The following is a 25124-nucleotide window of genomic DNA, read 5'->3' as shown; positions in this document are numbered from 1 at the left end:
TTGAACAGCAGGAGGCCCTTGGTTTTATCCACTAGTGATATAAATGACTTTTCTAGGTGGCAAGTGAAAAGTTGCAAAGTTCCTCTAATACCAGAGAAATGAAAATAAGCACTTTGCTTATCCCAAGGTAACAGATGATCCTTGTCCATTCAGATGGAGCCCAAATTCAGAGATCATAGAATCATAGAGTCATGGAATATCCTGACCTGGAAGGGATCCATAAGAATCATAGTCTCCAACTCCCAGCCCTGCACAGGACACCCCAACAATCCCAACAAACTCTGGCAGCCTTGGGGCCATGACCACTTCCTTGGGGAGCCTGTTCAGTGCCCAACCACCCTCTGGATGAAGAACCTTTTTCAAAATTCCAAACTGACCCTCCCCTGACACAGCTTCCGCCATTCTCCAGGTCCTACTGCTGGTCACCAGAGAGAAATAATTAGAGCCCCTCTGAAATGAGAGATTTTGGTGATGAACTATCAGTGTGAACAATTCCAGCCTGCTTGGGAAGTTGTGGATGGATCCGTGTCAGGATCTGCCCTTCCTGCATCATCAGCCAGGGGATGCAGCGTGCTGAGCAACCTTTGTTGGGTGTGCTGCTCCCGTGCTGCTGGGCTGTGCAGCATGGCCACCAGGATGGGCCTTGACCTGCTTACATCAGGTAGTCCTCTCTCCTGGCTTTGCCCATGGATCCAGCTCTGCAGCTGGGAAGTGGAGGCGGGGTGGGTGGGAAGTGCAGCACTGGCTGTGCCTCTGGGTGAGGCGGGGAAGGACACAAGACCCTCACTGGGAAAATGTCAGGGTATTCACTTTGTGATTTTCCTGCTTGTGCTATCTGGAATGTGTCTCTCCACCATGGCAAAGGTCACAGCAGAGACACCTTGTGCCTCTGCATGCCCTGTGCTTCTGCTCTTTGCTGAGGCAACCTGCAAGAAGGCAAGGAATTGGAGCAAGTCACCCCCTCAGGAGACCACAAACACCCCCGCTCCTCCTGGAGCAGGTTTTCCAGCCCAAAATCTGTGCCTGTTTTGAGAGGGTGTGGTTCTGGGCTCCCATGGAGCTCTCATCCAGGCAGGATCTGGCTCACTGGGGAGAAAATCCTGCCCTCCACCTCCCTGTCCTCCTGGCTCAGCTTCACAGTGGGGTTGGCCAGGGAGACACATTAGTCCTTTTAGATGCCTCCTCTCACCCTTCCTTAGGCAGGACTGAAGCACCAGAGCCTCTTGGGGTGTCCTCTGGGTTGGGACAGCCTCTCACCCCATCCCCTGCTCGGGGGAGCTCCTGTAGCTGCCCTGCTTTGTGCTCTGCTTCCTCAGCACCGGTTACGCAAGAGGCTTTGGAAGCAAGACAAAATAGCAGCGGGAAGAAATCATCGCACGGCTCTGGTGGGAAAAGATATTATCCTGCGTTGCCGGCGAGACTGGCCGTCGGCAGGTAGGGCCCGGAGGAGCGCTGCGTGGCAGGATGATCGCTGATAAGATGCCGGGTCCTGCTCCGATGGCCTCGGGAGAGGGAAGCGCTGTGCTGTGAAGCTATGGAAACGGCCAGGCTGGGTGCGGAGCGGTAATTGGGCCACTCGCATCACCGCAGGTACGCCGGCTCTTTGTGTGCACCACGCCGGAAAGAGCGCGGGCTGCGGGGACGGCCATGGAAAAGTTGCTCCATTGGAAGCGCCGGCTCTGCCGGCAGCTGCCCCCGCCGATCCCCCCTCCCCGGCCCCCCGCTCTGCCTTTGAGTCACCTCGGCGGCGTGACGGCTGCATCCGCCCCGCGCGAAGGTCACGCTTAAAAGCATTGGACATGGCTGGGCGCGGAGGTGGGAGAGGCGCTGCACAAGTCGCATCGCGTTTGAAGGAGTTGCGGCCAGGGCAAACCTCCCCAACGTGCCCTTCGAGGAAGGGGGCTCCCACCGCCTTTCATTATTTGCCAAGAAACGTAAGCCCAGAGGTCCGTGAAATTGTCAGGATGTGTGAAATCAGGCACCGCCGGGCAGCTCTCCTGCACGACCATTTTAAATATTTAACACGTTGATTATACAACATTTGTATTGAAACGCTGGTGTGGGCCCAGACCCGGGGTTGGGGAGGGGCGGGTGGGAGGGGGGGGGGGGGAGATTTGGGATTTGGCCACCCTGCCCTGGGCTCCTGGCAGCCGCCGCAAGCGCCGGCGGGAGGGGGCGGCGGGGGGGCAGCGGGGAGGCTGTGCGGGAGGCACTCAGGCGGCGAGGCGCTCCTGCTCGGGAGCCTCCGAGTGACAAACGCGCTCAGGAGCAGGAATTCATTCCTGTAAATATGTTTGCATTATTTATTTTAAGCATTTTTATAAATCATAATAGGAGAGACATCTGCTGTTAAAACTGCAAACTGCATTCATGCCTAGGGCAAGGCGGGAAGAGGCTTTTCCCCGGGAAAGCTTGGGAAAGTTTGGGGAGCACCGCTGATTTTGGGGGTGGGGACAGGGAGAAAATGTGCGGGGGCATTTTCTCGGTGGGAGTTAAATATACCCATCCCTCCCGGGGGCTTTGTTTCAGTCCTTCCCTCCTCCTCCACCCCTCTGGCTTTTGACACCTTTTTTATATGGGCTTTATCATGAGGACGGCATCTCCCTCTCGCCTTCCTGATGGCCAGAGAAGCTGGGAATAAAGCACCCCACTCCTCTGCAGAGACAGGCGGGCACATGTGGGTATCAGTGGGTCTTGTTTGCCTTGGGCGCAGCGGAGAGGTCCGGAGGGGGATCCGGCACCTCTCAGTGATGGCACAGCACGAAAAAAATTCCCTCTCCCCAACCAGGTGGCATCTGCAGGTCCCTGGAGCCGAGAGCTTCTGGAGACGGCGGTGGCTGGCTCTGGGTGAGGGGAGGAAGCTCCGGGTGACTCTGACTCACCGCTCCGCAAGATTAATTGCCGGGCGTTGCAGGAGGTTTATCACTGCCACCCGCGCTCGCCGCGTCGCGCCGCGGCTGCGGCTCCCTTCTGCCCGGGGAACCGGGGAGAGGAGAGGCCTGCTGGCGCCGGGCTGTGTCGGTGGAGCCGGCGTGTCCGTGCGAGGGGGAGGCGATGGTGGATATCTCCCCTCAGCAGCTCCAAGCGTCAGCTCAAGCACCCCAGGGCGCAGGGGGTCCTGGGTCTGCTTCCTGAACGGGTCGCGCTGTCCTCTGCCTCAGTTCCCTGCCCCTCAGGGCAGCTGGGTTTGAGTTGGGATCTCGCTGCCGCGCTTGACTCCTGTTTTGGAGCTGTTCTACCTCGCGGAGAGGCCCCACCACGGGAAACGGGTGGCAAATCCACTCATTCTCCAGGGCCCACCCAGACTTCCTCTCCATCCTGATGTCCTCAGCCATCCTGTCCCACAGCACTGACAAGCTCAGCAACTGTGATGAACAAAATCTTTTGCATAATCAATAATTAATGTCTGGGGTTTCCAAGCAGCTAATTAATCTCCTGGCGAATCGTGAAAAAAATATTTAGGATAAATGTAGGTGTTTTCAAGCCAGGTGAGCAGAGGTTCACACTTGGCCCAGGCTCTTCTGTTAACGCACATCCATCCCTGGAGAGCTTCTTGCTCCAAGTGATGCTGTTCATTGCCAGAGAGTGGACAATATTGATCATAAATATTTGCCTAATGAGATCATATCTGCTTTCCAGCATATGCAGTGACTGACCTCAAAAGGCCTGGTGTCCTTTGGGTGAGCTCCCAACGAGCGTAATTGTCTATCTGAGTCTTGCAGCTCTGGAGGTGACCTGCACTGGGGTGTGTGGAGGGGTCAGGTCAGTCCCAGTGACACTGGGATTGCTGGAGGCAGGGAACAGACCTTTGCTGGGGCACATCAGAGCCTCCCACCCCAGTGGTCCCACCCAAAAGCTGGGAAATACAGCACATAAACAATCCAGGTTCCAGCCTTAGGCAAAGATTTGAGAGGATTACTCTGGTCACTGGTTACAGATTTGGGGGATATGACGGGCTCCATCCAGCCCATCCCCAATAAATTCCAACTTGGGAAATCTCTGCTAGGTTCTCTAGAAGATTCAGCAGCAGTTGTATGCTGGCATGGCTGCCCTGGGCAAAGGCTTTGACCCAATTTCAGGCAACTTGAAGGGTCAAAAAGCCCTCGAGGCAGCGATTTCTCTCTGTGACTTTCGGGGAGCCTGTGTGGCTCTCCCCTGCTGGAGACCTATGAGGTCTGGTGGATCAATCCCAAGGCAGAGCTGCAGCCGTGGCTCCTCGCTGGTGACCAGGGACGGAGCTTTGCACTCTCCCATCAGGTCCCTGATGAACGTGCCTGGGCGTTGCTCAGGTCCAGGCTTGCTGCAGTCCATTTCTGTGTGAGCAGGCTATGAATTCGTTCTCCCCAGCTCTGGCTCTTCAGCTCGTCCCAGAATAGCCAAGTCAGTGACTCGTGGCTCATTTTGAACAATTGCCAAGCAGCTGCAGCTGTCCTTGACTTTATCTCTGCTCCAGTGTGGCTTTGCCCAGCTCCACAAGTTCACACTAGGAGACTCCACTCCCCCTTCCCAGAATAGAAGACATCCAGGGCCCAGTGTCAGCAAGTTTAGCAGCTGTGGGAAGTGTTATCCTTTGAGCAATCAGTAATTAGTCTGGTTGAAAGGCCAGAGTCCTTGTGGCTAATGAGTAGCTCGAGATGAAACCTACAATCTCCTGACCCTCTTTAAGTCTTGCTGGTGGCTTCCAAAGGCTTCCTGGATTGCTCTCACCTTCATGCCAGCTCCCAATGGCCTCCTGTCATGGGAGTTGGTCCTCTCCAGCAGACCCAAAACTCATGGTCACTCCTGCCTGGTCACCTCTGGTTATGTCCTGTTCCTCCTCACACCCCCTGCCCTCCCCACTGCTCTCAGCCACCTGTTTCCATCACACCTTCTACGTCCCTGCTCGCTTCCAGTCTCCAGCCTACCTGTCCACAGCTGCCACGTCTGGAGCTGCTGGCTCCGTGACCAGGGCTGGCCTCGCTCAGTGCTGGTTGAGGAGACATTGTAGGGACACTGTTGGAGGCAGGGGGAAGATGGTTGATGATGGTTGATGCTGGTGATAGCCAGATCTGCTTCTGATGGATGGAGCTAACTCCTGTGCCTCCAGCGCCTCTTAATCTTGTCATCAACCTGGAAAAAGATATAGCTCGCCTTCTGGAGAGCTCACCTGGGTGATTGTGAGCACTGATTTTTGGGTTTGGCTCACGCTGAGGGACTGTGAAATCAGCACAGGGCAGAAGACTCAGCCAGGACAAGAGGATCAGGCAGCAATTGCTTCTCTGTGCAGATACTTTGTGCATTCAGCCACTGGCTCCTCAGGAAAAGCAGGGAAAATGAAGTCATGGTGGGATTAACGGATTTACCTGAGACCTCTGGAGCCTCCTTTCCCCTTGTTTTACCTATTAAGTATCTCTGCTTCCCTGCCTTGCCGACAGTAGCTTCTTTTCCTTCAGAGGTGTTCCAGGCTGGGAATATTCACAGCCCTATGTTATCTGGTGTCAGCAAAGACTTGGGAACATCTTGGACTGAAGTCAGTTGATTTATTGTTCCTGATTCTTAGAGCAGGCCAGAGTATGATGTGATGGGATCTTCTCATTGGCCGTCACTTTTAGTGGGGTTGGAGTAAAGAGGGTCACAAGAGTTTGGAGTAGTTCTCTTTCTTTTTTTTAATCTTATTTTTTTTTCCCTTTGGTTTTTTCTTTTGTTTTTGTTTTTTTTCTTTTGTATTTTTTTTCTTTTCTTTCGGAAGGTAGTTCCTCCCCTTTCCAGGATGATGAGAACAGCAGTGGGAGATTTATCCTTGGGAAGGGAAGGATTCAGAGGGATCTAAAGCAGCCGTGCAGTACCTACGAAGAGGTGTTTGAGAAGACAGCCAGACTCTTCAGAGCAGTTCATGGTGAGAGGAAGAGAGACAACAGGTGTAAGGTAAGAGAAGCTCAGACTGGTGATAAAGACACACTTTTTTCCATGAAGGCAGCCAAGCATCACCAGCTTGCCCAGGAAAGCTGGACTGTCTCCATCCTGTGAGGTTTTCAAGCCCCACTGGGCAATGAGGTCTTGCAGTTGACCTTGCTTTGAGCAGAAGGTTGAACTAGAGACCTCCTCAGGTCCCCTCTGAGCTGGAAAAGTCTGCCACTCTATGCTGAGGTCAACGTGGATGGGCTCGTAGGAAGGATGACATTCCAGGACTGCTCCACCTCCTCACACAATGAACTCCAGAGCAGTTTTTGGGGTCCTGAAGGCTGGAATTATGTGGCTGAACCATATCTAAGGCCATGGATCACCATGCACTGGCTTCATAGAACCATAGAATAAAATCTGAGAGTGGTTTGGGTTGGAAGGGACCTTAAAGCTCTTCTCATTCCAACCCCTTGCCACGGGCAGGGCCATCCTCCCTCCACTAGAGCGGGTTGCTCAGAGCTCCCCCTCTTCTGCACTAGGACATCGGACTTGATAGAGGCCATACCCCATCCATGGCATCTCCTGGGCACGTGTCCCATCCCAGGACCGTCCCAGGTACCAGAGTGAAGCAGAAGGAGAATCACAAGGTCTGGCAGCCGCCCAGCTGTGCCTGAGCCAAAGGGACCCAGCGGGATGCCCAGAGATGCACTCCTGCCATCCCCTGCTGTGCTGCAGGCCAGTCTGGGGCACTCGGGGCCTCGGGGGACCAGAGGGAGGCTGCAGTGGTTGAGTCAGTGTCTCTGAGCTCAGACTCATAAAAACCTGCGGACCACAGTGGCTGGGAAGGCTGTGCTGATGTGCAGCACTGCCACGGTTCCTCCCTCCGTGTTTTCTGTGACCTCTTTGCAAGGCAGCTTTTGGCGCTGAGGTTCACATCCTCTCCAGATCTGCTGGCTATGGCAAAACGAAATTGGCTCTGCACAAGCTCCCCAGCTCCACACGCACCTCCCTGCAGAGGAGACGGAGAGGGCTGAAATTGCCGAGTGCTGGTTGTTCCTGTCAGCAAGGCAAACCTCACCTGGGGGATGCTCAGGGTTCCTTCAGCTTGTGCAGCTCCCCCCTCCCAGCTCAGATCCCCCCTTCCTGCTCAGCTCCCCCCTCCCAGCTCAGCTCTCCTTCGGGATGCGCGCTGCTTTGAGTGGGGAGTGCCAGTTCTTTAGCAACTCGACGTCCAGAAAAACCTGCAGTCACAAAACTAAATATAGCCCAAGAGAGGCCGTGAATATGGTGACGCAGTCTGGAAGTGGTTCCTGGCTGTTCTCCAGCAGCTGGGAGCAAGGCATGTGGCTTTGGCTTTTTAGGGGCAGTGGTGTGCAGGGAGGTGGGGGCCAGGGCTCGGCAGCACGGTGGGCTCCAGGGGGGACTTCGTCCTCCTGTGGCCCCGAGCACAGGCTGGTGGGGGTGAGGCAGCAGACAGCGTGCCACTCGTGGAATTTGGGGCTGGGAAGGGGTTTCAGTGGTGCAGACACCTGGTCCAGGACTCACTCAGCTGGAGCTCCCTGGTAGATGGGACTCGGAGAAGTCCTGATGTGGAGACTTGTGACATTTCCCACTGTGTGGCTCAGGACCTCCTTTAGCCCTTAAACAACAGTGCTGGCACTCCTGAGAGGGTCACAGGCAAGGCTCTGGTCTCACGGCCTGGTTCCCTCCAGCCTGAGGACTGTAGGGTCTCCTGGGCTGCGAGACCTCGTCAGAAGGGATGCACAAACCATCACCACCACTCGTGGCTCCATCAGGGCCAAACCAGGAGGAGCAGAGCACAGCAAGGAGCCAGGTAACCTCAGCCCCTCACCCTACACACTGCTGGGAAGGCAGCTGGCAGACCTCGGGCTGGACACCAGGCTCAGCCAGGGTCTCCCTCCTGCACTTGGAGGCAAAGCTGGGAGCTGGGATGGACTCACTGGGGACTGACACCTTGCTGGGTGCCACACTTGTGCTGAAACATGGTGGGGGTCAGGCTTGGCCACCTCTGCCTCACTGGCAGCTGCTGGGAGCAGCCCCAGGTGTCCTTCCTCTTATCCTGGTGGCAAGAAGAGCTCTCCAAAGAGGAAACAAGGTGCAGGGACATCTCCAATCTGGCCTCCAAACTGGCCCGCAGAACCTCCCTGCTGCAGGGACTGGGCCCCATGCTGGAGGGGATCTCTGTGCCTGTAGCTCTGGAATGGCTCTTCCTCACTCAGCCAGATGCCCCCCAAGCCCAGGAAGCTCCCAGGGCTGGGCACAGCCTGTGGGACAGGGTGGTCTGCTGGCCAGTGGGAAATGCAGGGCTCTAGCCAGGACGTGCTGTGGCCCTGCTCATGACCCAGAGCCACACTCAGTGCCTGACTGCCAAGTGGGAACCTCAGGAGCCATTTCCAGGAGGAACTGTAGGTTGATTTGACAAGATTCTGCCCACCCAGCCTTTTGGGGTGTGCCTGAGGGTACTCACCCTGGTCAGACCCTCAGTGTGCTCCCCAAAGAGGGAAATCTGCCCTCGACCCTTGCTGCAACCTGTCCTCATGGGGGGGATCCTGCAGAGAGCCAGGTCCTGTGCTGAGGGAAAGGCAGGAGAGCGGCAGAGCCGGCCCTCACATCCGGAGGGTGCTGGGAGCTGCAGTCATCACCCCGTCACGTCTGGGTGCACAACCTTGTCTGCAGTTTCTGCTTTTCCTTGGACTGTCTTTGCCACAATAACAGCTGGATTTTAACTCTGGGACCTACTGATGGGAACCAGAATCAGCTTCTGATCAGCCCCACTATTTCTCTGAATGATACTCATGCCCAAAAATCCTGGACAAGGCTGGGGAGGGCAGCAGGAAACATGTGCCACTGTCCTGGGTGGTTCATTGTGTGGACAACTCTGGAAAGCAAGGCATGAGGCTGGATTTAATGCACCCCATAGAGCTTGCCACATCCCATTCCCTGACTGCAGGAACAGTCATGGTCCCCCTCACTGATGTTGGGATGTTTATGGTGAACATTATGGGGAAAAGCATGGGAGAGGTGGGTGACCTGCACCCTGCTGTGGTGACAGAACTGCTCACCCTGTCCCAAACTGTCCCAGGTGCCCTCTCTGCTCTGCTGGATTCGGGTTTACCCCTTCCCTGCCCATGCTGAGATGCAGAACCAGCATCCTGTACATCAAAATATTAATCTGTAGGTTTCAGAGAGCTGAAGGAGCAGAGAGAGCCACAGCGGGAGCGCTCGGAAGCAGACGGCGCTGCTGCACGGAAATCTATGCCCAAATGCTCCATATCATATCATACAGCATATGTCTAGAGACAGGCCAACAAATTCAGACCTGAAAATGTGTATAATTGCCAGGCAGGACTTTGAGACTGAAAGAGATTCAAAGAAAACACAGTTTATGTGTTGAGAGCAGCGTGGTGGTTCTCTGGGAGTTAAGTTTAGTGGGACGGACCCTCCCCTTGCACGTTACTTTAGTCCTAGCAGAGCCTGAAGGTCAAACCTGGCTCACTCACTTGCACCACTTCAGTATTTGCTGGTTTGGCTCAAACCCAGAGCTTGCTGGTCTTAGCACAATACACAGTATCGCAGAATCATGGAATATCCTGAACTGGAAGGGACCCATAAGGACTATTGAGTCCATCTCCCAGCCCTGCACAGGGCAGCCCCATGAACCACACCATGATTCTCATACATTTCCATCTATTTTTCCATATAGCTCTTTTTGCCTTTTCCTACTCTTTCTGCAGCTTAGTTTTCCCAATCATTGCCCAGAAACTGCCCTGGAACAGTGGAAAATGCTGTCGCCATCAGATTTTACTGTGGTCAATGGCACGTCCCAGTCCCCCCAGTCACAGAGACTGATTCCCTGGTGAGCCAGCACTCTGCCCTCCCAGCTTCCCAGCACAGGTCCTCAGGCAGCAATGCCACCACCCTCTGCTGCCACACCCCCTGTCTCCACGGTGGGAGCCACCTTGAGGGCAGCCAAGCCTGCGAGCAGCTTGGGGGTACCATTTGGTGGCCTGAATGGCTTGTGTGGGCTTCAGAAGTGACCCAAATTGTGGTGTGACCTGCCCAGGGGGTGCTGGCTGGGTGCTGTCCCTCTGGTAACACAGGTGCCCTCCCAGGGCTCCCGCCAGCACCTGGGCTTGCACCAGCAGAGCGATGCCCCAGGCTGGGAGTCATGTCCATCTGCAGGCAGGTCAGTCCCAGTGGGAGTGGGAAACCTCATCCCAGCTTCCCTGCACACCTCCCACCCCCTTTTCTCTGTGGGATCTCCTCTCACATCCCGCCCTAAGCCCCCTGGCAGTACCACCAGTCACATCCCTGCAGCATCACCTCCCCAGTCCCAGTCTCCCATCCCTCACTTCCAGCACAGCGGGGAGCCTTGGGGCTCTCCCTTGCTCTCCTTCTCTCTCAGGAACCAGGTGAAACCCAGTAGTTTTTAGGATCTGTGTTGGCAGAGAAGAGCGAGCAGATGGTGCCCTAAAATCCCCGTGCCCCGAAGAGAGAGCTAGTGATCATTTGTGGAGCTCTCGAGATCTATTTTTTTCCCAGACCCTGCTGAGCCTGGCGAGGACTGTAATTACAGCCTGGACTGGCTGGAGAGGGCAATACCCGGATGGGCTCCTCGCCTTTCAGGCTGTAATTGGGCCCTGGCGATACAAAGCACAAAGCTCCTTTCCTTCCCGTTTGCCGGGCTCCCTCCGTGAAACCTTCCCCTGCCTGTGCTGGAAAATATGTAAATACCAGGGCACGGGAGAATTACTCCCTCGTGCCTGCGTCACGTCTGAAATACCCATTAAAAATATATGTTCCAAAAAGAGCACCTCTGCACCGAGCACAAACTCTCCTGGCAGTGGGGGGCTGTTTGAAGGGAGCGGGAGGGAGCGGATCAAAGGGAGGAGGGACGGCGCGGCTGTCCCGGCTAAATTAGCAGCAGGGATGGGGGGTTTGGAGGCTCCACAGGATCAATAGGACTATCTGGAAATGCCTGGCAGTCACGCAGGAGGCTGGGATTCAGCAGCGGGGTCCGCAGTGCTGTGCTGCGGCTCGGCTGGCTGTGCCAAGCCTGGGGAGGGATGCAGGGAGCCAGGGAAGGGGGATGAGAGGAGGGGGGAAAGGGGCTGCTGGGCCACGGGCTCATGCAGCAATGAGCAGGTTTAATGAAGAGCCTTGAGGACATCCATATCCCCCAGCATCAGTGGGATGGGGCTCTGGTGGCATCACCTCCCTGCCCCTGTCTGTGGGGTCCTGTCCCAGTTCGGGGTATGGTGTGACTGGTGGGGAGAGCAGGGAGTCCACACACATCCTCCTGGCTCCTCCTCTGCCTCATGGCCTTGGGGCCTGGGAAGATAATTACACATAAATTTTGTTGCAAAATCTCCCCTTCAGTGAGGCAGGGGACAATAATTTGTCCCAGAGACCCCATGTGATGAAGGAGCACAAACTGGCTTTTCTGGGCAACCTGACAGGGCTTGGAGGGTCTGGGAGGCGAGGGCTGGTGATGCCTCTAGCCCTGGTCTCCTCCAGGAACACCCCTGGGGATGTGCCTGGGGCTGGGGGAGCCACAGGGCTCTCAGGCTGGGCACTGGGATCTCTCACAACTCCAGCCGGTGAGAAAGGGCAACCCACAGAGACATTTTCTTCTTCTTCAAAGGAATTCAGTGTTTGGCTGGAGCGTTCAAAGGAGATTTAAAAAGAGAAGATAAAAAAGAAAGTTAAAAGCTGCCCAGTGAGGGGTGGAAGCAGGAACGTGGGGAGAGATCAGGGGCAGCGCCGGCAGCAAAGCAATGGCAGGACACCGAGAGAAGATGAGGAGAGCCTTCATCCCACGACTGCCCAGCCAGGACACTGATTCCCATCCTCCAGCATCTGCATCTGTTGTGGCCATCTGCGAGCTGAGTCCTGGCATTTCCAGAGCCCTGGAGAGCCCTGACTCTGCGGGAGGAGTGGGGCTGGAGGCAGCGGCGCTGGGTGACCCCGGTGGGAGCAGGGAGCCGTGCCTGGGGGAGTGGGACCGGCAGCCTGGGAAGGGTGGGATGAAGCAGGGACACAGAGCAAGACACCGGGAGGGAAAATGTTAATCAACTGCAGTGCCTCCCTGAAAGGAGCCAAATGTAAATGAGATAATTAAGCTATTATTTAAAGCCGGGAGACGGTGGGGACAGGCCCGGGGTGGCCGGACTGCATTTTAATCAGCTGCCTGGCTGGGGCTGGGGAGCCCGTGCTGGTGATGCCCCTGCCTCTGATTCCCTGCCTCTGCATCCCTGCCTCTGATTCCCTGCCTCTGCATCCCTGCCTTGGCTGCCGGGCTCCTGGGTTACCGAACAGCCCCTCTGTGAGCCACTGCCAACCGCTGTCCCCTCTGCCCAGCCACTGCCATCCCGTATCCCCAGGTATCCTGCCAGGTCAGGGGGCAAGGGGTTCAGGTGTGGGGGGTATCTACACCTGTGTTACCACCTTTCTGTGGGGTTTTGTTTAGGCTGCAGGAGCCCCTCTGGTGCCTCAGTTTACCTGTTCTTGCTGTTTTGGATGCTAAAAGCTTGTAATGAGAGTAAGCAGTGCTGGTGAGGATAAATCCACCCAAGGAAAAGCAGAATTTAATTGCTCCAGTGTTGTTGGCCAGACTGGGTTTTGGGAGCCTTTTTTTAACTGTCTTGTGTGGAGTTACCAGGTGACCAGAAGAAGTCTAAGTAATTGCCCTGTGGCTCCGTTTCCCCACCTCTGGGAGCAGCGCTGAGGTTTGGAGCCGCTCTCAGCACAGTGGGGAGCTCCAAGGTCACTTGTGAACTGCTGTGAGCCAAAAAATGGGGCAGAACTGGACTTTCTTCCTGTGTTTCTTTTTTTTGGTCAGGGATGGAAAAGAAAACTGTCCAAAGCCATCCACAACAAGGAGAGTGAAGTCATTTTGTTCCATGCCATCGGGACCATCCTTGCTGGTGGTGGAAGATCTGGCTCCTGGAGGCAGAGACCTCTGAGCAGCAGGGGGAAGACGGATGGTTGTTCGCTCCTTTTCTCATATATCAACCAGGATCTAGGTGAAGCACAGTTAGTAGGGGCCAGGTTCAAAGGAAACCCGAGGAGATGTCTGTTCCATGGAGCATCCTTAAGGAGAGCTCCACGCTGCAGGGGGAGTGGGTGCTCCCACTTCGCATGGGAGGTGTGAGAGTTCAAAGACACAAGGAAAAAGCCCATGGAGAGCTCTTAAGGAGAAAGGCAGCACCTCTCCAGCTCAGAAAACCCTGCTCCATGGATGTCTGGAGATCAGGGGAGCAAGCAAACGTTTCACGTGCCAACCACATTTGTAATCGCTTCCCCAGGCACCTGGCACTGGCCCCGATGGAAAAGGGGGACCAGGTTAGACAGATGCCTCCTGCCTCTTTACAACACAGCTCTTATCTTTCAAGAGGCTTTCTTACTGTATGGTTAAATGGTAAATTAAAAGCCTGATCCAGAGTGGCTTTCAAGTGCCTTGCTCTTATTTAGGTACCTCATTCCTGCTATTTCCATTCCTTCACAGAGCTGGGCCCTTAAATCCTGAAGACACTTCAGAAAATGCTATCCAGCATTCCATCTTAGCAAAGGATTATTCCAGCTAGTCCACGGACCTCTGAGCATCCTGCCAGTGATGGCAACTGACCCCTGGCCGTGTGTGGGCTGGTCCTGTGCCATGTCCCTCCTGGGGCTGCCAGTGGTGGTGGCAGGGACACTGTGGAGGGAGTTGGTTTTCCCAAAGCACGCTGCTGGGGAGCACCACGCTGACCCACCCGAGCGTGAACCCAGCCTCCCACTGCTTTATTTGCCCAAAGCAGCCGGGTTTTTCTCCCTTCTCTCCACCCAGGCAGCCAGGCTGCAGCTGCCTCCCCTCTCCTGGGCCTGGGGAGGGACTTCAGGTGCCATCGGGCTATAAATGCTTGGCACCAGCCCCGCTGTGGGGGTGCTGCAGTTTTATTTGTGCGCTCAGGGTGTGCACGGGCAGGTATGGCCTTTGCTGACTGAGGAATGGGTTTGCACCCTTGTGTCTCCATCTCCCTCCCCCCCAGCTCTCAGGTGGGGTGAGCGCCATCAGCTCTGCCAGAGGGATGTGATCACAGAGTGTGTCCAGGCCTCCGATCGATCACTGAGTGTCCCCAGGGCTCAGATCTCAGTGGCCCTGGGCAAGATCACACAGATTGAGCTTGGAAGCTGGGCTGGAAGTCCTTTATAGCTCCAAAATAATTTGAGGAATGAAGAAAGCAAATTCCCTGTGATTTATCCCACCAATCCCAGAGTGATGAGGAGGAGTTTGGGGTCACACATGGCACAGGGGTTGCAATGCCTTGGTCTGAACTGACCATTGGACGATGTGAGAAGAGAACACAGGAGGTGAAATGTGTGGTTCTTGGGGGTTTATTTGCCATAGGAAACAATTTGCATTTCTGTTTCCTTCTGCCTGGTATTCACAGGCAAGACAAAATTAGCCAAACAATCTTTCTCTGAGCTCTGAGGTTTACTGCCCTGTGACTCAACTTCCCCAACTGTGTTCTAGGGAGAACAATCCTTTCTTCCCAGTCAGCAGTGTGGGAAGCTTTGTGCACCTCCTCCTTCAGGCAAAGCTCTGTCCAGAGCATCCAGATGGGAAGAAACTCTGCACTTGTGTGCCTTTAATCCCAGTTCCAGGACTGAGAGTTTGCAAACAGCCGGTGAGTGTGCCACAGGACCGTGCACGTGCTGGGGACAAGAGGAGATGCTGATGGCACAGCCCCTCCAGAGAGCACAAGCACAGCCTGGTGCCTTCATTCCTTGGGGCCAGCAAGGGTCCAAGCAGTGAACTCATGGATTCATGGAGGTTGGAAAAGCCCTCTAGGATCATCCAGTCCAACCATTCACCCAGCACTGTCAAGGCCACCACCAAACCGTGTCCCCAGGTGCTGCATCTCTGCATTTTTAACACTTCCAGGGATGGTGACTCCACCATTTCCCAGGGCAGCTGGTTCCAGTGCCTGGCAACCCTTTCAGTGGATCCCAGGGTATGATGGGATGCTGAAGGACATGTTGCAGATCTCAGGGGAAGCTTGGCAGTGCCTTGGTCTCTCTGCCTGTGCAGGAGCAACCCAGGGTGGGCAACCTTCATTTCTAGAGGTCCCTGTGCAGATATCTTGGGGTGGCAGAGGCGGCTCCTCACCTTATTGTGCCTGTACTGAGCAGAGGAGGGAGCTCACCTGTCCTGAAGCTCAACACAAGCCTGGAGAGCTTTTTCACATCATCTCTGGGGTGGAAGTGTGGCTGTGAGGTGGCCAGGGCTGAGTGGGACTTGGTGGCATTGCCAGGCTGGATTCGTGCCTGGAGGGGCAAAGCTTGGTGCCACAGCCTGCAGTGCTGGCGCAGCTTAACAGGCTCCCAGCAAAGCTACTGGCACGAGTGGCCCCTGGTCTGGGCAGTGTGCTGGGGGGCTGGGGGGGCTTTCACAGCCTGCACAGCGATTCCGGGCAAATCCGTCTCAGGATGAGGCAAAATTAAATAAAAAACCGACTCAGTGCCCCAAGCACGTGTGAAGTTGTTTTCTCAAGGGTTTGTCCAAACGCTGAAGTTCCCATTCTCCCAGCAGGAAGAGGAGAGAAAAAAAGCCAGGCACAAAAGCCTTAGGAGCAGTCACTGGCTGGCGTGGGTGGGAAGGGGGCCAGGCTGGGCTCCGTGCGGTGGCAGTAATTTTCCACACGCGGTGGATTAGGTGAGACTCTCGGTCAGGAGTGAATTCTGGTTTTTTTCCCCTTCTTCCCCACCTCCTGAGACCGGTGTTGGATGGGAACCTGGGAGAGGCGAGATAAAGGTTTTCTCTATCAGACAGCTGTTGAAAGATCTCAAATGAAGAGGCAGGCATCGCTCAGGAGCCATTCAAGGCAGCAAATGTGAAGGGTAAACTGCAAAACAGGTACTGCTTGTTGCCTTGAGAGGCCTTTGAAGATACATCCTCTCGTGGCTGGGCAGCTCCCCTGACCCCGGTCTGCCTGGGGCTCTCCAAGGCTCGGTGAGCTGCTGCCCTGGTGGGCTGGCTGTGCAACTGCCTTGCCAGCTAGAGCTGGGAGAGCATCATTTCGCATCCATCAGGAGGCGGGAAAGGGGTTATCATCCACAGGGGCGAGGAAACCTTCAATTCTCCCGGTCCTCAGGTAGGGATGGGGTAACCATCAGCCTGGATGAGGGAATCTTGCACCCTCCCTCCATCCCTCCCACAGTCCCCAGGGCTGGTGGCTGCCCTGGGGGATGTGCAGCAGAGCCCAGCTCATCGCCCAGGCTCACTGACAGCCAGCCCTGACCCTGTCCCACGTCTCAGGCTGGACACATCCTGGAGCATGCTCGACTGCCCCCTCCCTAAGCTGCTCCTGCCCCTCCTGCTGTGCCCGGGTGGGACGCGGGTCGGGTGCGGGGCACGCACCGTGGTCCCGGCCATGGTGCTGTTGCCACGTGTGTCACGAATCTAATCAGATCTCACGCTCCAGGGAGCAATTTGCTTCACCATGGGAAAGCGGGAGACGCCTGTGCCGGGCCTCGCACGTGGCTCCCCGCCCGCGGCGTGGTGCCCAGCGGGGCACCGAGGGCATGGCTGGGGATGCTGGGCAAGCACGTGCTGCGCTGGGCTCTGCCCCAAGCCGGGAGGCACTGCTGGGCCACGCCAGTGTGGCCGCAGGGAGAGGGCTCCCAGGAGGATTTTTTGTCTCCTTCACCCCGTCCATCCTGTCACTGGTTCATCCCATCCCATCCCCACCCTATCCCATCCCACCCCATTCCATCCAATCCCATCCCATTCCATCCAATCCCATCCCATCCCCATCCAATCCCCATCCCATCCCATCCCTATCCCCATCCCATCCCTATCCCCATCCCATCCCATCCCATCCCATCCCATCCCATCCCATCCCATCCCATCCCATCCCATCCCATCCCTATCCCCATCCCCATCCCATCCCAGCCCATCCCATCCCAGCCCACCCCATCCCATCCCCACCCCATCCCATCCCATCCCATCCTACCCCATCCCATCCCATCCCATCCCATCCCATCCCACCCCACCCCATCCCATCCCATCCCATCCCATCCCATCCCATCCCATCCCATCCCATCCCCACCCCATCCCATCCCTTATCCCCATCCCATCCCCATCCCATCCCACCCCATCCCATCCCCACCCCACCCCATCCCTATCCCCATCCCATCCCCATCCCATCCCACCCCATCCCATCCCCATCCCATCCCATTCCATCCCATCCCTTATCCCCATCCCACCCCACCCCATCCCACCCCATCCCATCCCACCCCATCCCATCCCATCCCCACCCATCCCTATCCCCATCCCCACCCCATCCCATCCCGCTGCATCCCATCCCATCCCATCCCATCCCATCCCATCCCTTCTGTTTTATTCTGTCCCATCCTTCCCCCTCTGTTTTATCCCTTCTGGTCCCATCCCAGCCAACCCCATTCTCTTTGCTGTCCGATCCTGTTCAGTCCCTCTCCCATGCCATCCCATTCCATCATCTCCTGGCCATATCATGCTTGTCTTGTCTAGTCCTATCCTCCCTCCAGACCAGCTGTCGCTGTCTGCATCTCTCAGTGACCAATCTTGTGCAATCCTCTGGTCCTGACCGGTGCCCCACAGTCACCTGCTTCTTTTCCATCCCAGCCCCGTTCCTGCTGGGTGCACATCCCGCTGTGCCAGCCATGCCACGGGCAGGAGCTGGAGCGGCAGAGCAGAGCCAGGACACCGTCCCTTGGCTGTCACAGCTCCCACCCACTCTCATGTTGGGAATGAAGGCTGCCAGGGGGACAGCCAGGATCCAAATCTCTGCTCTCTTGTGACCAGGGACAGGACCCCAGGCAAGGGCTGGAGCTGTGTCTGTGGAGGTTTAGGTTGGATACCAGGAAAAGGTTCTTCCCCCAGAGGGTGCTCAGGCACTGACCAGGCTCCCCAGGGAATGGTCACAGCTTCCAGAGCTCAAGAAGTCTTTGGGCAATGCTCTCAGGCACAGGGTGGGATTGTTGGGGTTGTCCTGTGCAGGCACAGGGACTGGACTCAATGATCATTGTGGTCCCTTCCAACTCAGGATATTCCGTGTTTCTGTGACCGCAGGGCAAGCCACTCCCAGAGTATCTCTCTGGCATGAATCCCCGCCCAACACCTTTTCTCTAGAGCTCCTGTCCCACACGTCTGCCTCCTCCTTGGGTCGTTTTGCATGTACCCACCGGAAGTCATGGACAAATGTCCAACAGAGGCTGATTTACCCCAAATTAAATGCCCAGAGTCCTATTGTGAACTTCCTGGAGTGCAGTCCCAGCCCTGGAGAAGTTGGGGACTGCGTCCTTGCAGGTGTTGGGCTACCTTTGGGGTTTTTGCAGCTACTGAGGGAAAGGATCCAGACCTGCCCTTGACTCAGCCATTTAATAGCATCTCCTGAGCTCAGTGAAGCTGGCACTAAACCTCGGTCACTTTGATCATGACAAATAGGAGCTGCGAAGCCAAATTCAGTGCAAAGTCACTGCCCGTCTGTGGAGCTGCTGCTTTTCCTGGTTTTAGATGTTGATTTGGTGTGTGGCTGGCTGGTGGCTCTGCCACCAACACTGCTGGGGTCAGGATGGTGCTCAGTGAATCAGAGGAGCCTTGGGATGCTGGTGGGACTGGTCCTTCCCGTGTCTTTGCTCAGCTCTGTGAAGGAGCTGGCCTGGGGGATGATGAGGGTTGGTGTATGGGACTCCCCCTGTGTTGACTGATGACAGAGCTTGTGCTTTTCTCTCACTGATTGTCTCCTCCTGGGCAGGAAGATACACTGGGGTGGGTAATTGTGTGGGGGGATCCCAGAGTTGCTGTCCTGGTTTTGATGGGTGGGGGTGGGGGCCCAAGTCTCTGTGAGGGCACTGCTGGCCCAGGACATGCAGCTTTTGGCCTGCTCAGTTGTGCCTGCCCCTTCAGAAGCTCAGCTGGCTTTGTGGCCGGGTGCAAGGCGGGGGACACTGCGTGGGGCTGGGAGCCCCACTGAGGAATGGCCCAGGTATGCGTTTGCCAGCCCCTGGGCTGAAGGACCCATACCCAAATGCATGGAGCTCTCCAGGCACCAGCGTGAGGTCTGTGGGTCTTCTGGAAAGACAGACAAGCTGGGATGTCTGACCGGGGGGTGCTGGCAATTCCGGGGCCGTATGAACCCTGTTCCCACTGCACCAGCACAGCTGCATCCCCAGAGAGCCACCCTCAGAGGGACATCAGAACCCCGAGCCCCGCGGGGCTGCAGCGCGGGGCGAGCATCCGGCACAGGCGGGGAGTGTCGGGAGCAGGCGGCGGGATGCGGGCGGGGGGAGGCAGCCATCCGCTCCCCGCTCCCACTGTGCCTCGCTCTACTTGCCGCGGTCCCCAAGCTCCCTTCCCTTCCCCTCCGCTGCCTTTTATGCAGCTCGCCCAAGGCTCCAGGGCCTGGGGATCTTTCCAGGCTTCCCCAGCTGGGGTTTGGCAGCTCTAATTTTAGGCACTTCGCAGTTTTGCTTTCTCGCTGCTCGGTTGAGGAAAAGCGCTTGTGCAGGGAGGCGAGCCTGGCCCTTCCCCACCACTGCTGGCTTTTTCTTTGTCTCTCTCCCCGGCTCGCTCCCGCCTGGTGCCTGCTGCTCCGAGATGCCGGTGGACATTAATAAGCCCCTTTTAAAAGCTGGAGCTCTTGCAAGGGTGCAGAGTGGGGATGCACGTTGAGCCAGGGCCCCTCCAGATCTGCTGCTGCCCCATGGTGATGGTCTCTAGACCGTGGTGTGACACCCCAGTCCCCCACAAAATCACTGGGAAGGGCTCTGGTCCAGGCTGAGAGGCTGCAGGCTTGGAGGAGAGCCCAGCCAAGGACGTCAGGCTGGACAGGGTCACCCAGCACCTTTCAGTCCTAATGAATCTCTGGGAAGAAGCTGGGGAATGCACTGATGCAGGAAACCCCAAAACTAAACATGGATCAAAAAAAGTGATCAGATCAATCCATGCACAGAAAACCCAGCAAGAGCTAATCCAGCCCTCAGGTCCCTGTTGGCAGCCTGTTAGGGCTGCTGCAGGATATGATCCTGGACCTGGTCAGCCTGGGGCTGAGGCAGGACAGCTGGTGAGTTCTAATTCCAAATCCAAGCTAAGGACAGCCCTGTGGGACACGGGATTTTGCCCAAAGTCCTTGTTATGCAATTTGGACACAAAAATGGAACATCCCCCTCCTCACATCCTCAGGGATAGTATCTTCTGGGGGAGACAAGGAGAATTTTTTCCCAAGGAAGCGAAAAATCAGGTGAGGAGGTGGCAGCAGCTGGGAGAGCAGGATGGGCTTACTGGGATGGATCCTTCCCACACAGGGGACGCACTTGGATTTTGTCCATTGTACCCAATGAGCTTTCGTCCTCTGAAGGGGAATGATTGGGGTTGGAGCTGTCTAACAGGATTGTGAGCTGCCTACTCCTGAAAGGGCTCTGCATCCCATTATCCATAAACCTGTTCATGGCACATGGCTAATTCAGGCAATTTCCGACACGTTTACGCTGCCGACATAATAACCAACCCGTCGGCCTCGGCCGGGCTGGAGCCCCGTGCCACGGACAGCAATCTGTAAATCAGGCTCTGGACGCTGTCCCTGCAGCCGCGGTGACCCGCGGCCGGGGCGGCAGGACCGGCGGAGGGCACGGGGTGCCTGTGTGCCCTCCCCGCTTTCGGAGCCTCTCCGCTGCCCGCGGGAGGTGGGCTGGCAGGGTCCCCAAGGAAGCACTGCCCTGCAGGTGATAGGAAGCTTAACTCCCCCTTCCCACGCTGGCACCCCTCTTGTCACAGGTCTGCAGGACCCAAATCCAGCGTTATCAGAGGGCCACAGCTCCAGAGAGGGGCCCAGCTGGCTCCTCTCGCCCTCTCCGCTCCCCATCGCTCACGTGGAGCGGTGGGTGGAAGTGGCTCTGGCTCTGCTTCGCTGCCAGATTATTTCTGGGCACCGCCACAGACGGACGCGGCAGGGAGTGCGCGGCTGCGAGCCGTGCCGGGGGTGCCGCGGGGGGCACGGCCGTGCCGGCAGCTGCGGGCCGGGACCCTTCCCGCTGTGCCCTCCCGGCATCCTGTCCCCACGGGCGGCCGCGACGCTGCCCGGTGCCGTGGGTTGGCTGCCCGCTGACACCGCCGTCCTCCCCCTCCTCGCCGCCGGCTGTGAGCGCGGTGCGTCATCCGCCGCTCCGCTAATTCGGGGGCAACTATTTTGCGCCTGCGACGGATCACGCCATGCGCCGCGCCAGGGCCCCCGCGCTCCCCGGCCCAGATGCCCCCCTCCCACCTGGCCCGCTTCCCCCTGCCTCCTGTATCCAAGGAGAGGGATCAGCGGCGGGCGGGGGGAAGCGGGGCTCTGACGCAGGGCTCGCACCGCCGCTAATCACCCCGCGCCAGGAGCGGCTCCAGGCCCCCCTCGCCTCCACCGTCACGACCGCGCTGACCCCGTGCACGCAGGGTCAGGGACCCGGGGCTGATTCGGGGCTGAGCGCGGCTGTCACGTTCCCTCGGCAGACACGGTGCAGCTGCCGCTCGCCGGGAGCCGCCGGGGGCTGCTCCGGGGTGGCCGCGCTCCGCAGACACCCCAATGCCGGTGGGCTCCTCGGGGGATGGCAGCCAGGCACAGCACGGGGGCTTGTCCCAGGGTAAAGGGGGTGAAGGGCTGTGCCTGCTCCAGGGTCTCCTCTCCGCGTCCCACACAAGGGCTGGGGAGCATCTGTCGGGATGAAGCACGCACCCGGCAGGATGGAGAGGGATCGCCGTGCTCAGCTGAGCTGTGGGCACGGGAGGGGCGAGGTGGGCGCCCACCCAGCGCTGGATCCACGGCGGATCTGTGGGATGCCCAGGCTGGATGCGCGGATGGGGTCCCGTGCCCTTTGGAGAAGATGCCTGTGTGGGAGTTTGCCTCGGGGTGAGCTGTTCGAGCAGAGCTTTCCCTCCTCGAAACCCCCACGCGCTGCGCTCCCGACACGGCTGGCGAGCTGTTGGTGCCGGCAGAGCCGGCGCAAGGGCAGTGGCGGTGGGAGCATTGTCCCCAGGTGGGCACAGAGCAGCCGGGCTGCATGTCCCCGGGCTTTGCGTGCGAGGCTGCGCTGGGCGCTGGAGCTCACAGTCACACACACACGGTGCTGCAATGAATGCCACCAGCACGCCTGGAAGCTGGGGCTGATTTTCATAAACCTTCCTGGACTCAGACTGGATCTGGAGTCGTCCTGCATGGACGGATATGGGGAAGCCAGCTCTTGTGGACAGGCACGCTCTGTGAGGTTATGTATCCCCATCCTTACTTCCAGGTGGGGGCAGGATGGCAGGAGACAGAAAGGAAGGAGGAGGCTTGGAGGCATTCATATTCCTGGTGGGACCTCAAGAAACATCCCTAAAGCACCCACAGTCCCTGAGGATTCTGGTGGGGGGACACACATCCCCCTCATCCAACACACCAGGGATGCAGCACCTTCTCCACGGCGTAAAATGGAGCAGGATGCGGAGGGAAGAAGGGCTTTGAACAGTCAATTTCCATCGCTGAAAGCTGACAAGTTTAAAACAGCTAATGTGCCCCGCAAGATGAGGCCTTGGGAGATTTACAGCTCTCCTCGGCTGACTGCTCCCATACGGTGTGTATGTCAGCCAGGGAGCCTTTTAAAGAACCAAGATAAAGCTGCAGCAGGGCCGCATTGCCCACCAAATGGATGGCAGAGTGAGAGGAAAGGAAGGAGAGAGGTTGCTGTGTGTGTTTTTTTCCCATCAGGCAGATGCTGAGCTCATGTCCCCTCCTGCAGCCACCACCACCATGGAGTTACTCCAGGTCAAGGTCATAGCAGACCTCTTGGAGCAAAGTTTCCCCAAGCTGGTGCAGGAGGAGGTTTGTAAAATTCGGTAGGACCCATCAAGAGCCCACTGGGGTGGGTGTCAGCAGACATGCAGGTGGCACTGTCTCTCAGGGATCGTTGTAAGGTGCCCATGGAGTGAGGAAGCCCTGGGGATGGGCAAGACCCAGCCTGAGCCCTCTGCTGCAGGTTGGAGGCTGGTGCTGGGCTGGGTGGGCTGGTGGGGAGCAGCGTCCTGGGTGGGTCGAGTGAGAATGTTGGGTCTCAGCAGGACCCCAGCTGGGGTCAGCAGCCCTTGGAGGGCTCACACAAAATTCAGGAGCTGCTGCTAAGCCCCTGAGTGCTCTGCCTATCAGCTTTCTGCGCCACATCAAAGCCAAGCTGGGATGTCGGGTGCTCCCCAGGGCAGTTGGATCCTCACTCTGACCTCTCTGTCCCTCTGAGTCCTCTGTTGCAGCCAGCAGCCCTGCGTGCATGAGCAGACCCATGACCAGCATGGAGTTTTGTGGGGTGTCGGCTGGCCAGGACTGCGGCCAGGGGACCTTGGGCACGTGGGGTGTCATGGGACCTGCTGCCCATCCCTGGCATACCTGTGGAGTCCGCAGCGTGGGAGCCGTGTCTGCTGCCACCCTCTGCCTGCTCTGCCTGGCAGAGACATCAGCAGAGGATGGCAGGAGGCAATTCACCTTCCCCAAGGTTCCCAGGAGCACCGGGCTGGAAGCACCGTGTCCTCAGAGCGCCTCTGCCTCGCACAGAGGCACGGCACTGGCTGGGATGGAGTCGCTGGCAGGGGATGGCAGTGCTCCCCATTTCCCAGACTGGGCAGGCTGCTGCTCTGGGACCCCCACATCTGCTGGACTAACTACTTACATCAGTCCCTCTGCTCTCCACAGCCCAGCTCGGGCTCTCCTGTGTGGAGCAAAGCTGCAGCCACCTCAGCAGGCTGTTACTACACCTGAGGATGGTGAAGCTCAAGACAGGCAGGGCCAGAGATCCTGAATCCACTAAATCCAGACCAAACCATCCGGGCAGACCTTTCTTGCCTCCATTTGCTGCTCTGTCAGCCAGAAGGTCAGTCCTGCTGAGGGGACTGGGAATGGGGGAGCTGGCAGGCTTGTCTTTGCACAATGCTCCCTGCAGACAACTCAGCTGTGGGTACCCAGGATTGCTGCTGGGGCTGGAGGTTTTGGTAAGGAGACCTTCCCAAAGCCTGAGGGTGACTCTTCTGTGTTCCCAACCCCTCAAAGCAGAGCTCACTTCCCTGCCTTGGCTGGACTGTGGACCAAGATCCGGTGTGACCTGGCCCTGTTGGGGCTGGAAAAGCTCTCCAGGCTGGTTTTGGGCTCAGTGGCAGCTGCAGGGGCTGCCAGCTGTGACACTCAGGTGCTGGCGTGGCAGCTGTGGCTGCCCTGGGATGGGAGAAGCCAGCCAGGCTGGGGGAAGCACCGCTCTGAGATGCCCGTCAGCCTCCTCATCCCACCGAGGGGAAACAAAACAGGTCAAAGGGTCACTTGCAGGATGTTCAGCAGTGGGGCATCTGGAAATGCTCTCCACCGTTTCTGCCTGTCCTGCTGCCCAGCTTTGCTACCCCAGAGGCCAGGTGACCCCCAACTCCTCTGGACTGGGAGGAGTTTTCCATCCCAGCACCTAACTGATGCTGCTCCTGGCAGTGGGGCTGGGGTGTGGGGGCTGCTGGCAGCACCCTGCACCCTCAGTGCCGTGGTACTGCCTGGCCTCGATGCACCAGGAGCTGGAGAAGCAGCCCCACCCTGGCACCAGCACCTGGGACGTCTCTGGCTCCTGCAGTTCCTGATGCAGAGGAGCAGCGTGAGTTGGGTTCACTGGGGAGGACAAAGCTGCTAGGTCCCCTCTGTTCCTCTCCCTCATAGCACCAGCCACAGTGGTGGACCCTGAGCAACACCCAGGCCAGTTGCCATCCCTGAGAGGGGAGAGCAAATATCATCACTGTCGTGAGATGTTTGAGTGTGTCTCTTCTGCCCTCCCCGCCCTCCTGGGAGCAAAGAGCCCTTTGCCCAGCCAGGGGAAGCAGTAGCTGCTCTCTGGTCCTGGTTGACACCTGTGTTGGAGCTGGCAGCAGACCCAGTGCGGTGCTGGGGATGGGGACTGCTCTGGCACACCCTGCACCCGTTTGAGGACACACATCTCACCCCTGCCTGGCCCAGGGAGAGGTCCCATGGCTCCGTTCAGGGCACTGCCCAGGTTCCACATGGGTGCCTGCTCTCCTCAGAGGCATGGCTCGGCTCTGGGGCCGGTGGGAGGAAGCATCCCCTTATCTCCTCTCCCTTTGTGCAAACACACGAGCCCTCCTGGAGCCGCCGTGTGATGCCGCCAGCCGGAAAGCCGCAAAGGCGGGGAGGTTGCCCAGCTTCTGTCTCCTT

The 25124-nt window shown here is 57.6% G+C and overlaps 1 long non-coding RNA gene across 1 annotated transcript; it reads left to right on the top strand.

The window, feature by feature from the left end:
- The first annotated feature begins 1180 nt into the window (after window positions 1-1180).
- LOC104693521 lies at window positions 1181-15420 on the top strand. Its single transcript, XR_005603089.1, has 3 exons — window positions 1181-1590; window positions 5729-5904; window positions 11546-15420. It is a non-coding gene; the product is annotated as an uncharacterized LOC104693521 (long non-coding RNA).
- The last annotated feature ends 9704 nt before the right edge of the window (window positions 15421-25124 follow it).

Source organism: Corvus cornix, chromosome 13, assembly GCF_000738735.6.
Source record: "Corvus cornix cornix isolate S_Up_H32 chromosome 13, ASM73873v5, whole genome shotgun sequence".
NCBI classification, from domain to species: domain Eukaryota; kingdom Metazoa; phylum Chordata; class Aves; order Passeriformes; family Corvidae; genus Corvus; species Corvus cornix.
This window is presented reverse-complemented; position numbering and strand designations above follow the sequence as displayed.